Source organism: Eriocheir sinensis, chromosome 31 (assembly GCF_024679095.1).
Source record: "Eriocheir sinensis breed Jianghai 21 chromosome 31, ASM2467909v1, whole genome shotgun sequence".
In the NCBI taxonomy this organism is placed as follows: Eukaryota; Metazoa; Arthropoda; class Malacostraca; order Decapoda; family Varunidae; genus Eriocheir; species Eriocheir sinensis.
In genome coordinates, this window is record NC_066539.1 from 1,430,907 (window position 1) to 1,446,425 (window position 15,519).

General features: G+C 43.7%; 1 protein-coding gene across 1 annotated transcript in view; it reads left to right on the forward strand.

Annotated features, from left to right (window-relative positions):
- The first annotated feature begins 6,621 nt into the window (after window positions 1-6,621).
- The window catches only part of LOC127005783 (poly(A) polymerase type 3-like), a 179,000-nt gene continuing 170,102 nt past the window's right edge, over window positions 6,622-15,519 (forward strand). Inside the window, exons 1-2 of the mRNA XM_050874885.1 lie at window positions 6,622-6,785; window positions 7,057-7,210. The gene's annotated coding sequence lies outside the window, so the exon portion shown is untranslated. The remainder of the gene's footprint in view (window positions 6,786-7,056; window positions 7,211-15,519) is intronic.

Here is a 15,519-nt window from a genome sequence, read left to right on the forward strand (position 1 = left end):
ATCCCGGCTCCTTGCGCCCAATCTCGCTGCTCAGCTGTTTATTATTATAGGGAAGACAGCAGAACGTATGGCACTCCATCGCCTACAGTGGCGAACGGCTGACCTCCACCCATCCCTCTTTGCGTACCTTCCACAAAGAGGCGCCACTGACTGCCTAGTCACCCTCCTCACCCACATGCGAAGAGACCGGGGTATTGCTGTCTTCCTGGACTTGGAGAAAGCATTCGAGCTAGCCTCTCCTCTGGCAATCCTCTCTGCCCTTGTTCGCAAGGGGATCGGGGGATGACTCCTTGCGTGGCTGAGAGAGTTTCTCCATGGCCGCGGAGGGCAAGTCCACTTCCAGGGGCGTGTTTCGAGGCGCTTCGACCACGTCAACGACACACCTCAAAGCAGTATCCTCAGCCCCTTCCTGTTCAACGTTCTCATGGAGGAAATGATGAGCGTTGACTACGGAGAGGGGGCTAAGCTCCTCTGCTATGCCGACGACCTTGCCCTAGTCCTGAACCACCGAACCTGTCTCCATCAAGTTCCACACGCCCTCAACCAGCTCAACAGGAAGTGCACAGAACTAGTGCTCAAGATCAACTTTGAGAAGTCCAAGGTCATGGCAGTTGGCATGCCTCCCCCTGAAAGGCCCTTTCAAATAGCGAACCAGGACCTCGCCTACACTTCCACCCACCAGTACCTGGGTGTCTGGCTGGACAGTCACCTTCGGTTCGGCACTCAGGTACGCTATCTAAGAGAGCGCGTCGCAACTCGCACCAACATCCTGCGAGCTCTGTCCAAACAAAACACGGGGGCATCCTATCGTGTCTTACGCGCCTTTTACACACACGCCATACAGTCCATCATAGACTACTGTGCTCCTTGCTTGTGTTCGCCCTCCCCTGCACTCACAAAGGAGCTAGAGGTGGCACAAAATGACGCTCTCCGGGTCATCCTAGGAGCCCCGCCATGGACCCGCCTGACCAACCTTCGCCTGGAAAGTGGCTTCCCATCACTCCACCACCGCATCCTGGCCCAAACATCCACTGTAGTTGGGAAGTTCATGAAGCAGCAACCACACGGCACAGTCTCCACACAGCTGCTTCATGCCTTCCAGAGACCACCACAAGCCACTCCAGACGGGGACTGGATACACGATGCCGCCGACGCAGTCCGTCACTTGGAAGTGGAGAGGCTTGTCTGCAGTGGCGCAGGCCTGCCACACCCTGACTACCACTCCCCTCCACCCTGGGTTCCTGATCCACTCCAGATGAGCCTCCCTACCACCTCAGCTCCTAGGGCCTCTCACCCCATCACCCTCCGCCAAGAGGCTTTGCAGCACATGGCTTCCATGGACGACGGGACTGCCAGCCACTACTACACCGATGGCTCACTGGGCGCCGATCGATGGGTCTGTGGGGGCTGCCTTCGTGTGCGGAACCCAGACAAGACTGTGGCGCCTACCACCGCAAGTCTCCATCCTGCAGGCAGTACTGGCAGCCATCCTCTGTGCCCTGCGTCACGCCGTCACCACCATCCTCATCCACTCCGACTCGCTGTCAGCCCTCAAGGTCCTGCAGGCTAAGAGCGTCAGAGACAACACTCGGCTCATAATCACCATCCTCCATGAAGCCAACAACCTCGTTTCACTGGGCAAGAACATCATCCTGGACTGGGTGCCAAGCCACGTTGGTCTGAGAGGGAACGAGAAGGCTGACCGTGCTGCTGCCATATAGCTCGGTCCCTACCACAGATCACCTTCCCCCTTGCCCCCAGCCTGTCCTACATTAAGAACAAGGCATCCCAGGCGGTCCTCTCACTCACCCGACTAGAACACGAGGCCGCCCTGGTTCAGGGCTCGGCCTCTGCCTCGTGGTACAGCACTGCCACTCACCACAAGCCTATTGTACAGCTCCCCCACACCACACCCAACAGTGGCCAACACCATCCTTGCCTCCATCCGCCACCTCAGACTCGGGTTTGCCTGCTACGAGGAGGTGGCAAACAAGGATAGCCCACCCTGCCCCCACTGCTGGCAAGCTACCCGGAAACCTCTGCTGCACTTCATTCTGGAGTGCCCTTTCACCACCCCACAGCTCCATCCGGACGACGACACAGCTCCCCATACAGCAGCAGAGCGAGTGAGCCTCACCCAAGACTCCACCCTAGCAGAGGTGGTGGCAAAATTCCCACCTCCTCGATAAACTCCGAAAACTGACGACATCCTCTGACGGGCTCACCAGCCCGTGCCCTCCTCTAGGAGTACAAATTAACAACTCTCTCTCTCTCTCTCTCTCTCTTTTGCGTTCGTAAAAGAATAAAGTTTCCCACACCAAAGAAAAAATAAAGAAAACGTTCCTTTTTTCGGGCACTCGCTGACGTCAGCCTAGATTCGTGGCATCGAGACCATTTTTGCCAAGTTCAGAGCAGATGCGGAGAATCATTTCCACGACGTGTTCATGAAAGCGGAAGAGCTTTTGGTCCAGGTGGGGTCATCGCATGACACCATCCCTGTGCCACGACTCTATGGACGACAGACCCAGCGATCAAATGTACTGTAATACCGCCGGGCGGTGTACATTCCGTTCGTGGACCACGTCTTGGCTGAGTTGAAGAGTCGGTTCGGCGACAACACAGTGCCTGTCGCACTTCAGCTCAAGCAACTCCTCAAAGGCCCCGAAACGAATGTTGCGGCTGTGCTTCAAGCGGCTAAGCTCTACGAGCTCGACATCGAATCCCTGACACTCGTGAAGGCGGAAGCGGAGCGCTGGGCATTATCTGTTCCGGTCTTCCAAACTATCAAAGAAGCCCAGGCACACGCCAGCACCACCTAGCATGTTCCCCAATCACGCCATTCTCTTGAAAACTCTGTTGACGCTTCGATCCAGTCTCCAACGCGGAAGCCGAGAGGTCTTTCTCAACATTGAAAAGGCTGAAAACCTATTGGATATTTGCGGAGCACCGTCGGCCAAGAGCACCTGAACGGACTTGCCCCCCTCTGTGTCCACTATGATATCCCCATTTCAGTCGAGCCGACTACTTTTTACTTAATTAATGAGGCACTTGTTGAATACTTGGGAATTTGTAAACATATTTCTTTAGATCAGCCAATCTTTGCAAATGTGTTACCTCAATCCCATGTACAAGAAGCCTTATTAGAATTCCTTTTTATCTTCAGCTGTAAGTGTCTAATTTTAAATATTAACTTTTTTTGTAAAGATTAGGTTTGTAGTTTATATATGACCTGTATTATGATCACCCTTAATTGCTGCTTACATAATCGAAAGAAACGTTTAGTTTTCTTCGAATGCTCGTATGGTGATGATTTCTACCTGCCTTTTCACTGGTCGGATGTACAATTTGAATTGTTTCTTTCATTTGTCACATATACGTTGATTACTCGGGAGCTGCGGATTTTAAGCAATTAAAGAACCGGCATCACTATCCCTTGGTCTTCACTGTTTTGAAGCTGTCGGTAAATTATGAAAATTTACCATCGGGCCCCCCCAAATTTGATTTTCTGGATCCGCCCTGAGCCATGTTGATATCAGTATTTGTGCTTTGGAGAGGAGCAAGCTATAGCTCTCAGAAAGCGCTGGAGGATCTTGTTCCAAAGAACACACATATAGTGCATTTTCAAGAAGGCTCATTTTCTCTGCAAAAACTGATGCAGCAAGTCGAGCATCTTTTAGTTCCTCATTGTCTGCAATTTCATTTAACATACCATAGATGCTAGAGTAGTTTAAATGCAGTGCTTTCACTGATTCAGAATGGAAATGACAACGTGTGGAAGATAATGATTTTAGGGTTAGAATTCTACCATTTTCATTTGGTGACAATCCCTTTGTTAGTAAATTCCAGCGCTTTATATAATTGTTGATCCAACTGAATATCCATGCATATAATTCCTGCACAAGTTCAAATAAATTGCAAGCACTGTTGACTTGTGTTGCCAACACAAACAAGTTTTCGCTATTTTATTTTATCTATTTTTTTTAAATTTCGATCAACAGTCCAATGAATTGCATATATATACTGATCTCCCTGAGGCTACAGGCATTTCCGGGATTTCCATCATGTGGGGGCCCAATAGGGTAAGGTGGGGTAAGATGCCCCCCTGTGGTGAAAGGCCCCCCCTTGGTTTTGTCTTTCTTTTCTCAACCAGTCACATGATCAAATAGGCAACGCCAACTCTATGTACTCACAGGATTTAACTACTGGAGTAAACAATGGACAGTTTCTCTGGCCACAAGGGGACATTTCTTCTTTTTTACTAATTTCTTGTAAGTTTTCAGTGATTTTAATGATACCTAATTAACGACAAAGAACTGTAGAGTTAGTCTGATGGGTATGGATACTTGCTCTAAGATGTCTAGACCATATTGCATGTGATTATACTCTGCCTACTTACTTGTAGGAAAGATGGTGACATTTTGTGTATATATTAGTTGCCAGGGTAAGAGGCCCCCTGTGCCTTTGGGGTAAGTTGCCCACAGGGAGGCCTTTTACCCCACATGTGGGGTTATCTTGTGTAATTATCTCAGAGCTCTCATTTATTATCAGCAACTCATCCATTATCATCAACAAAGAAAAAAAACTCCATCTGATGAGGATGAATGGCCTTGTTTGGTGTGTGGGGAACCATTTGCTAATAGCAGACCTTCAGAAAAATGGGTCAATGTCGGGGTTGTAGAAATTGGTCACATGCAGAATGTACAACTGGAGTAGGCCTATAGATTAGGGTGACCAGACGTACCCGGTTTCCGGGGACAGTCCCCGTTTCCAGTGACCTGTCCCCGGCTACTGCTGTCCCCGGAAATGTCCCCGGTTTTCACTGTGACTGAAAGATCCGAAATTCGAATAAAGGAAAAAATGAAAAAAAAAAAAATGTTGACCAAACAATACGTATAGTTGCGCACCGTACTACTCGCACTGTACAGTGTATATAACTAAGGAAATGATAAACAACTTTGGACTGCATAATTTGCAAGACTGCCTTCCAAGAACATACAAATTGTTAATCAATTGAATTTTTATTCAATTTCTTTGCAATTTAGGATAAATAGGGCGAGATAAACTTTTGAATGCTGCTTCATGAATGGTAAGGGCAGCGTCCCCGTTTTAGTTTTTCAATGACAAAAACGCTACATGTTTTAGAGGTTTTTACGCCTCTGAACCGAAAATGGCCCCGGATTTTGTCTTAGAAATCTGGTCACCTTAGCCTAGATCTGTATGTAAGTCAAAACTGCGAGTCTGATTAGGCATTACAGCATTGCTATAAATAAATAAAAAAAATAGCAATACTGTAATGCCTAATCAGACTCGCAGTTTTGACATACATACAGATCTAGACCTACTCCAGGTGTGCATTCTGCATGTTTAAGTTTTTGAAAGGCATCCATAAGTGAACACTTTTGAGTTTGAAACTATAAGGAAGTTGGTGTTTTTAACTGTTTCAGATATCAATATTCAACAGAAATTAAGGACATATTTTATCATATTAATTGAATATTTAGTTTCATATATTTTTCATGAAAACAGATGTTCCTTTTGTTACAAAAATTCAGAAGAAAGGGAAGCTAGTCTAATATTACTAGTTTAAAAGAAGGGGATACCTTATAGAAAACAGCCAATCTACCTTAAGGGGGGCAACTTACCCCACCTTACCCCATTATGGGTCGGGTCTATCAGGTTTTGTGGGCCCCTCAGTGCTTGGGGCCCTACGCCATGGCGTGGGCCTACTTGGCGTATAGATTAATATATATATATATATATATATATATATATATATATATATATATATATATATATATATATATATATATATATATATATATATATATATATATATATATATATATATATATATATATATATATATATATATATATATATATATATATATATATATATATATATATATATATATATATATATATATATATATATATATATATATGTCATCGTGGGACTCCCACAGAGTTGTATGTAACTCGATCTGTAAGGATTCCCTTCATTTCAGTATATAGTAGGCGTGGGATATTAAGCCTTAATTGGCATCAGCTCCCACGTACTATATAGCCTGCTGTTTCTTTAGTTGTGCTGCAGTTCCTGTGTTTTTCTGTGTCTTGTTTTCCAGATAGTTTTAATATATTCTTTTCTTTAATGTATATCTTTGATTCTTTGTTCACCAAAAAGTAGTGATTCTGCTATTATTTTTTCTGTGTTATGAGAAGTTAGTTGTAAGTTAAATTTGCTTCTTATATCTTCATATCCTGTAAATTCTAAAAGAAAATGTTCTAATGTTTCCTTGTCACAGTCATCATATATGGACATCACTCACTCTTTCCTAAGTAGCCATGCATTTCTCCAGTTTAAACTTAGCGTGTTGGTTCTTGCTCTCATCATTAATCTTGATCCCTTTTGCCACCTTGGCTTTCACAATGGGGTCAATAAAAAATTATAACGCATTATTAGCACTCACACATTATAATATGCAAGATATACATAATGACGAAGAAAAAATATGTAAGTGTGCCACTTTCTGACATCATAGAAAATGTTCATTATGTGACGTCACCGGAAGCCCGCTTGGCCGCCATATTTGTTGTCATGCCAGGCAGTCTGAGTACCTTTGTTTACCACAGTGCCGCCGGTAGTGTTGTTGGTCTTATTCCTCGTACAGTAACTTCATTTGGGGAGAAAGGGAGGTATAAAGAGTAGCTATTGATATTCGTACAGCAGAAAGCTGAGTACAAGGTGCTTAGTACGCCTCGACTATCCTTTCGTGACTATGATATGTACGTGGATTTCGAAATATTGAGATTTCCTTTTGTTTGTTTTCGATTCGACTGTAACAAATGAACTTGGCAGTCTATTAGTACTACCCATGCCTCGAGTGAATGTGATCAAACCGTTGAGTAACAGTGGAAGTATTGTGTGCTGGTTGTCCAGCCCCCGTTCACAACGGGTTTCAAAAAGTCATATATGTAATGCTAACTTGGAAAGAAAGTCAACAGTGTTTGAAAATATATTAGAACATGTATCAATTGTTTATTTCTTTCATTTTAGTGTTGTGTACTTTAGCGGTGAAGCCGGTGTGCCAATACTAACTAATGACATTTTGGTGCATGATATTACTCCTGCGCGAACTCCTGTGGTGGCTGAGCAACGTATTGGAGGCCGGGGCAGCTGTGGATACAGTGCTCTGAGGCTCTATGTTCAGGTAAGTTCAAACACTCAATATCTTGTACAATTTTTGCCAGTATCAAGAATTTTAAGATTGTTTTAAATAATTGTTTTCACACTTGCATGGTAATATGAATGCATTATTCTGAAAATAAACCATGACTCCTGGCTTCCATTTAGTGGGGCCAGATCCCTAAACTAGTGGGGTTAGGGTAAATATTTGGTAAATATCTATAATTTCACCTGGCTATATGGCAAATAAAACTGGGTAAATGTGTAGTTAAGCTCCACCGCCTCAAAAGCCATATGCACCTTCCCATGTTATGTGTGTTATGCACCTGATAGGTGTCCTGCACATTATTATCCAGATCCAGATGGTTATAGGGCCTCCAGTCTTGCACCAACTTCACATTTGTTTTCTAATGGTTCTCAAACTACTCTTCAACATTTCTAAGCACCATTTCTGTTGCAAATGACTAATTTCTGTTATAATAATTTATTTTCATTCATTGAAATGTATGTTGCAAAATCTGTTTCATTCCATCTGTCCATCAACAAAGTGGGAATTTCGATAGATGTGGCACTTGTGCATTTCTAATTCGTGAATACGTAAAAATCAACTGTTGTGATTAATTCTTAACCCCTTCAACACGAGGACACATATACTGCATCCTTGCATGCCCCGTACCATATCCCAGGATGCACATACTGCATCCTGGCTCGCTTTAGCCAATATATGAGTTATTTTATCTCTATATCAATATTTATGCTTACATCTCAACATTATCAATTGATTTATGTTTTTTTATGTGCACCATTTAATTTGCATGTTTTCATATATAATACATAATGATTATGTTGAGTTTATGGCTGAAAACTTATATTCAATAGTGACATTTGAAATTTGGTGCGCGCGGTGATCTCGGATATGGCGTGGGGCGCTGTTTTGGCCTGGCCATACCAGTGAAGGGGTTAAGCTAATTTTTCAAAAATATGGTAAAATTCTAGTGTTTGCCCATACTCCTCCCTCCCCCCCAAACAAGCCTGGGGACCTGATGGGAATGCAGGGTTTCGGGTGGGGGACACGAAATCCGTCGCATTCGCGTATTTTTTTAGTGGGGGGGGGGGAGATAAAAACTCCCTAGATCTAGGGAAACTCCCAAAATTTAGGGAATTTTTCCTCCCACCACCACTAAAATAAGCGTTTGCGACGAATTTAGTGTTTTCCATGCGAAAACCATGCACTCAGTGGATCCCCAATCTTGTTTTGGGAGAGAAGCATAGTGAACCAACCAAATGATGGTCACCTCACCATCTGGCGTGGCACCGGTGGCCATCTGTGCTCACATAAACACCTCCACTACACTCATGCCCTCTCTCTCTGGTAGGTTGTCACCTCATCGCAAGGTTTCTGTCCTCCAAGTAGAGTCCGTGGCACCAAACACAGTGTATCTTCATTGTTTATCACTGACAGCCGGGATCCATCCAACACCGTGCCTTTAACAGTACTGCGGCTTGTGCAGGAAGTGCAGGCTCTCGAACCTCTTGCCCGAGCTGTTCGAACACGTGAATCCTTACTGACCGGATTTTGAATTTGCTTCACGGGCTCGTATTCCCAGTATACAAGGTGATTGTGGATATTGACTCCGCGCCTCCAGAATACGATAATATGCCTCCATATATCATAGTAAAAAAAACAAAGTACTTAAAAGTAAAGAAGCCGAATTAATCCCCTTCCCCCAACGATCTTGGGGGACCTGCGTGAACTCGGGGTATTTGGGTGGGGGAGCATATTTAAACTACTCCAACCGAACTTTACAACCTGGTCTCACATGTGTGGGCTAATGGCTAACTAAGCGTACCATCGGTAATAGTATTAGGTAAAGGTGCGTGTTCTAAAAAAATAAATAACCACGCATGGGCTAATGGCTAACTAAGCGTACCCTCGCTAACCAAGCGTACCATCAGTAATAGTATTAGGTAAAGGTGTGTATTCTAAAAAAAAAAATAACCACGCGTGGTGGACCTGGTCTCACATGCGTGGGCTAATGGCTAACTAAGCGTACCATCGCTAACCTAGTGTACCATCGGAAATAGTATTAGGTGCATGTTCCAAAAAAAAAAAAAAAAAAATAACCATGTGGTGGACCTGGTCTCACCTAGTGTATCATTGCTAACCGGATCGTTGGCAACGCTGCTCATATTGCAATGGCGTTGAGGTGCGGAGTGATTTTCAATAATTACCTTGCGTGGTTTCCGTACGTTGTAAAAAAAACGCGGAATGTATGAAATTTCCCTACATCTAAGTAATTGTAAGGAATTTCCCTGCATCTAGGGTATTTTTCAACCCCTCATAACTCAAAAACTATGCATTTGCGACGCATTTCATGCTTACCACCGCATTCCCCGAAGTCTCAATGGCCCCCTAGCCAATTTTGGTTGCGAGGGGTGAGTATGGGCAAACACTAGAATAATACCAAAAATATATGTGATTGTTTTTGCATACAGAAAAACTGTCCTCGTATATCGCAAACAGGCCGATTTACATCAATGATACACCATACAAACACATTAGAGACAAGATTGTATCAAACAATATAGTCAGATAATACTCGAATGATCATATGGCTTTTCTTTTTTCTGCGGTAACCTGGATGTCACACTGGCCCTGTGCCATGGGGTGATGGGCTCCCTCCCACCACAGTTTCAAGGGCCAATGCGATTGAAATGAGCGCTGAGGCCACATGCAGCTATAGCGTGTGCCCCCAATATTAATGTTTACCATTGATGAGGTTTCAGGCCCCGCTCCACTGCCAGCGCAGGGCTGTCAACAATATAATGATGTTAGCCTAAAAAATAATCCTCGATGCACTTGTTCATAACGTCGTAGTGAATGAGTGAGTCTTGAGTGCTTTCTTGAAGATTGCTGGTGTCATTTCAATAAACTTGGCATTATCATAGTCATGTTTTGGAATGCGCTTAACTTTACCTATAATTCATCTCATTTCAGGTACATTGAAAGACATCTGGCTCTGCAAGTACAAATGCAGGCTATTTTAATAATTTACTGCTTGTAAATAATGATTAATATTCAAAACAATGTGAAATATTATATAATAAGTGTTGAAAGTAATGCTAGGCTATTTTGAATGTTTTGTATATACCCCTGTTATTTGTATGCAACATATCAAAATCCCTTATGTATAGGCACTTTCAGAGCCAGATGTCATTTTATGTAAGTGCATTGAGATGAATTATAGGTATTTGAAAGGCTATAAATCCAGGGGTGTGGAGTCGGAGTTAAACTTTTCCGACTCCGACTTCGACTCCGGGAAATTTTAAAGTTACGACTCCGACTCCAACTCCAACTCCGGCCCTCATGCCCCTCCTCCTATTGCAATTTTTTTTTTTATTATTATTTTTTTTTAGATGCTGCCTGTAGTGCCAGTAGACTCTCTTGAGGTCCTCTTTCTTACATGTATTTACATCCAAATTACGTGTACTCTATGTAGACAACATCTAGATAATGTAAAAGAAAAAAACTTCACAACTACATTACACGATAAATGATTACGTTAAGGAGTCGGAGTTGGGGGCATTTTTACCGACTCCGACTCCGGCCAATAGTAGCCGACTCCATCGACTCCGACTCCACACCCCTGTGTAAATCTTTCAATTATGATCTGACAGTATACTGTTTGATACAAGCTTGTCTTTTGTGTGCTTGTATGTTATATTATTGATGCAAATCAGCATGTTTGGTTTTATAAGACGGCTTGAGGGTTCTTTGTATATGCAAACAGGATATTATTGAAGAGAGGGTAGCCACCTCTTATGAAATTAATACTTACATTAGTCCATGAATGCCCAAACTTGAAGATAGGAGAGAGAGAGGGGACTTGATAAAAGTTTTAAAAATAATGAGTGACTTTGAAAACATTGATAAACACATACGTACAGTCAAGTCGCGTATGACGCGGATTCGTAAAGCACAGTTTCCTATGACACGGTATGGTTTCAGAACTGTATGTTCAGATCACGCGGGTAAAACCATCTGTGAGGCGGTTCGTGGTCTCCCCTGGCCAAACGAGCTCAGAGTTGCCAGGTTGGATTTTTTTCCGAGAGGGAAAATCTCATAGTGGCAGTTGGGTTGGTTTTTGGGAGGATTTCTATCCCGTCTCTCTCTCTCTCTCTCTCTCTCTCTCTCTCTCTCTCTCTCTCTCTCTCTCTTCGCACATTTTTGTATTCAGTAAGTTACAAATTATCCTCACTATCAGAATGATCATATAGCCAAAATTTATAGATGTAGACAAGAAGAACGTTCGCAGTCGGCTGCCGTGCCCCTCACTCAAATTCCAAGTCACAGTCATGCACTCCCCGACCGCTCCGCATCTCTTCCTGTCAATCTTTTCCCCCTCCTTTGCTCCTTTTTTCATGTAAAGTGGACCTGGCCCAACTGTCTATTCTGGCAGGCAAAAAAGAAAGCGTCTGGCTAACTAGCCTACTAAAATCTACAGTAGGCCTCTTCTGCACATCAGCCTGCTGGCAAACTGGCTTTTAAAAATCTAAATTGGTGTTCCCACAGCCTTTCCTTTCTCTTGTCTTTCTCACTGCCCAGTCCAAAAGGGAAGAAATCAGAGACACCGTGTATAAAGAATCTAACAAGAGAGAGAGAGAGAGAGAGATATTCGAAAGTGGTTGGTCACCACTAATTATTGCATTAATATGCGTGCCAAATAATATTTTTGTCGATTTTGGGTTGGCGGGGAAAGTTAATGGCTGGGCGGGATTGGGTGTTGTTTGGGCGGGCGGCGGTGCGGCGGGTTCCCAGTCCTGACCTGACGAGTACACTTCTAGTTAACCCCCCGGCCCCCGCACTGCAAGGAGTCAGCTCGCTTACCACTCACGTGCTGCATAATGGCTTGCAAGCCTGTAGGGAAACCCACGGGCAAGATTCGCCCACTGACGTACGAGCATACGTACTGAGTGAAAAAGTGAGTGTTGGTGGTGGCTGAGTGGATAAGGTGGTGAGCGTGGGGTCGGACTGAACAACATCAAAAGGCAGATAATGCCTACTGGTGCACGCGGGCTAGAACGAACGAAAAAAGAAAAAAAATGGGTGTGGGTGGGGCAAAATGGCAAGGGCCAGAACCAAATTGTGTTTTCCCCATAGGTTTAGTTATTCCTATGACGTGGTTTCCTATGGCGCGGCTGTTGCTCAAAACCAATTAACCGCGCCATACGCGACTTGACTGTACTCTTCCAAACCACAAACACAACCCGAAATGGCCACTCCTAACAAATATACAAACAGATACAACAAAACACAAACACAACACACTCTCACATACAGTCGTAAATACATGGAACTCACTCCAAGAAAACATAGTGAGTAGTCATGGTCCTGAGCGGATGTGTATTGTTTCTAGCTCCACACAAAGTGTCGACATGGCTGTCAGGGCCACGGGCCTGGGGGATTTGTGTTATGTTTGTGAGGAATTCACAGGCGAGAAATGGATTGGATGCTGTTTGTGTCCTAAGTGGTGTCATGTGAAATGTGCTAATTTGACAGGAATCAAGCAGGATAATATACCTAGAATCAATTGGATTTACACCCCATGCTTGCATGAAGCACCTCTGGCTACCAATATTGTTAAAAAATTGGATGAAGTGAAGCAAGAATTATCTAAAGAAATATCTGTGGTCCCAGTCCAGTCCAGTCCAGTAGTAGGCATGGGATTGCCTTTGTAACGGCTCCCACTTATGGTCCTTGTTCTTGATTGGCGTTGTTGAGTCTTTTAGTTTTGGTGAATTTTCTTTTTTCTTTTGATCCAGATTTTTGTGATATAATTTTTTGTCTTCAGTTTCTTCCAGTGATAATGGTTGAAACACTAATATATTGGTTAGTTATTAACCCTTTTGTTGCTAAATCCTCGCAGCGAGGACTAGCGTAACTTGCCGGTGGTGCTAAATCCTTGCTGCGAGTTCCAGTTGCACTCAAATTTCCCGCGTATGAGAGTGTTCCAACACTATTTCTCACCCCACAGCATTGTCAGTTCAGTGGGTTTTCCACTAAATTTGGTGGAAAATCATATCAGCCTAGAGTGTAAAATATACGGACAAGTAACTGGCCAATGTTCTCGTCCAATATTGCGGCATTTTTGCATAGCTACACCAATCACCTTATTGATTATTGGAACAAATAGTTGTAACTATTTCAGTTGGCAATACTATCCTGCCCAGCACCATCCTCAGTTGCCTCCTGAGGCTGGCCATGCGCATGTAGTGCAGGAAAAAGCTCAATAGTACAACAAGTTTTATCGACTCTACACAGCACATATGAAATAATATACCAACCCGAATCTTATAGATCTTGGCCGCCTCTTTTCAATGGTGTCTTGTTTTTTTTTTATCTGTGAGCTCTTCTCTATTCTATAAAAATTGTAGGACTCTGTCTTCACAGCACAGTTCTCTGACGAGGTTTGCGTTGACACTCCTGTCCTCCCGTCTTTGAAGCCATGATCATGCCCACAACCGCTGCTTCCTTTCATTTAACTGTAGCAACAAGTCCATAACTTGGGTAACGTAGCACAAGCCGCACTTTAGCAGATGGCACCATGTTGAGACTGGGCAACTGCTTTGTTTACATTATAAATACAGTCAACCAACCTTGGCCGTGTGTGATGCTTACCCGGAAACCTGGAAAAGTTGGAGTTGCCAGTTGCCCCTATTGCCAACATGATTGGAGAAAAGGCCCAGTGTGACACCAGCAGCTTAAAGCCGTGGTCACACAAGATAGTTTTTCTAGAATTTTTCACCGAAATAATCTGACAATTTTCTGCCTCAAATTTATCCTTAAGTTTGGTCACACGGAGGACTGTTGCATTCTAGGATATATCAGCTGAAAAGCAAAACTAACTAAGGATCCAGACTTTGAAGCGGTTGCTTTGTGGTGTTGCTGAAGGAAGGAAAAAAATTAAAGGAAAGCATTTGTCAGTTCATGAATGGTTATCTTGGAGACCAAGAGAGAGTGTGTTACAGCTTGCTACCGTTAAGTGCTACGAGAACATAGCAGTGAGGACCCAGACACAATGAGGCAGTGGTTACGCTTGGGTGAGACAATTCCAAGACCTGCTCAACCTGGTTACGTACTCCAAGCTCCTACGACTTTACCAGGTACTCATCAGGTCGAGACTGTCCTATGGCTGCAAAGTATACGCATTGCAACAACCGCCCGCCTCCGCACACTTGATGCAGTCCACCACGCTGCAGTCCGACTGTCAACAAGTGCCTTTAGATCATCCCCCATATCAAGTCTTTTAGTTGACGCTGGAGTGCCACCCTTAGACGTACATAGAGATGGACTTCTAATTAAGTACTGGTACAGACTACAACACCAACCGAACAACCCTGCCTACACTGTTGCCCTAAATACCAATGTAGATATAATATACAGAAACAAACCTCTCCTACCTCGCCCCTTTGGTTTCCATATCCGGAATATCACTGGGGACCTCTCACTACCATATTTCCCTTTAGCAGTCTATCATATACCCCCCATCACACCATGGGAGTTTCCAAATACACATTTCTGTCGGTACTTCATCTTTAACCCTTCAACACAAGGACGCGTATACTGCGTCCTTGCGTGCCCCGTACCATATCCGAGGATGCGCATACTGCGTCCTGACTCGCTTTAGCCAATATACGAGTTATTTTATCTTTATATTTATGCTTACATCTCAAAATTATCAATTTATTTATGCTTCTTTATGTGCACCATTTAGTTTTGCATGTTTTTATATATAATACATGATAATTATGTTGAGTTTATGGCTGAAAACGTGGTATATTCCATAGCGACATTTGAAATTTGGCGTGTGGGGCGCTGTTTTGGCCCGGCCGTAGTGAATTTCTTTATGTGCACCATTTAATTCTGCATCTTTTCATATATAATACATGATGATTATGTTGAGTTTATGACTGAAAACTTGTTATATTCAATAGTGACATTTGAAATTTGGTGTGTGCGGCGATCTCGGATACAGCGCGGGGCGCTGTTTTGGCCCGACCGTAGTGAAGGGGTTAATAAAGCAAGTATCTCGACGGGAACTGCTCGACAGCTTTTCCTGTCCCACACAGCTAGTCACGTCACATCTGTACCAGTATACACGGACGGCTCCAAATCCAATGCTGGCATTGGATTTGGAGCTGTCTTTCCAGACTTTTCCCGTTCCAGAACTTTACCTGCTCTAGGTTCAATTTTTACCGCAGAACTATCTGCCATTCTTTTAGCAATTCGCACCATCTTCACTTTGCCTGTTGGTATTTTTACTGTCACAGGCA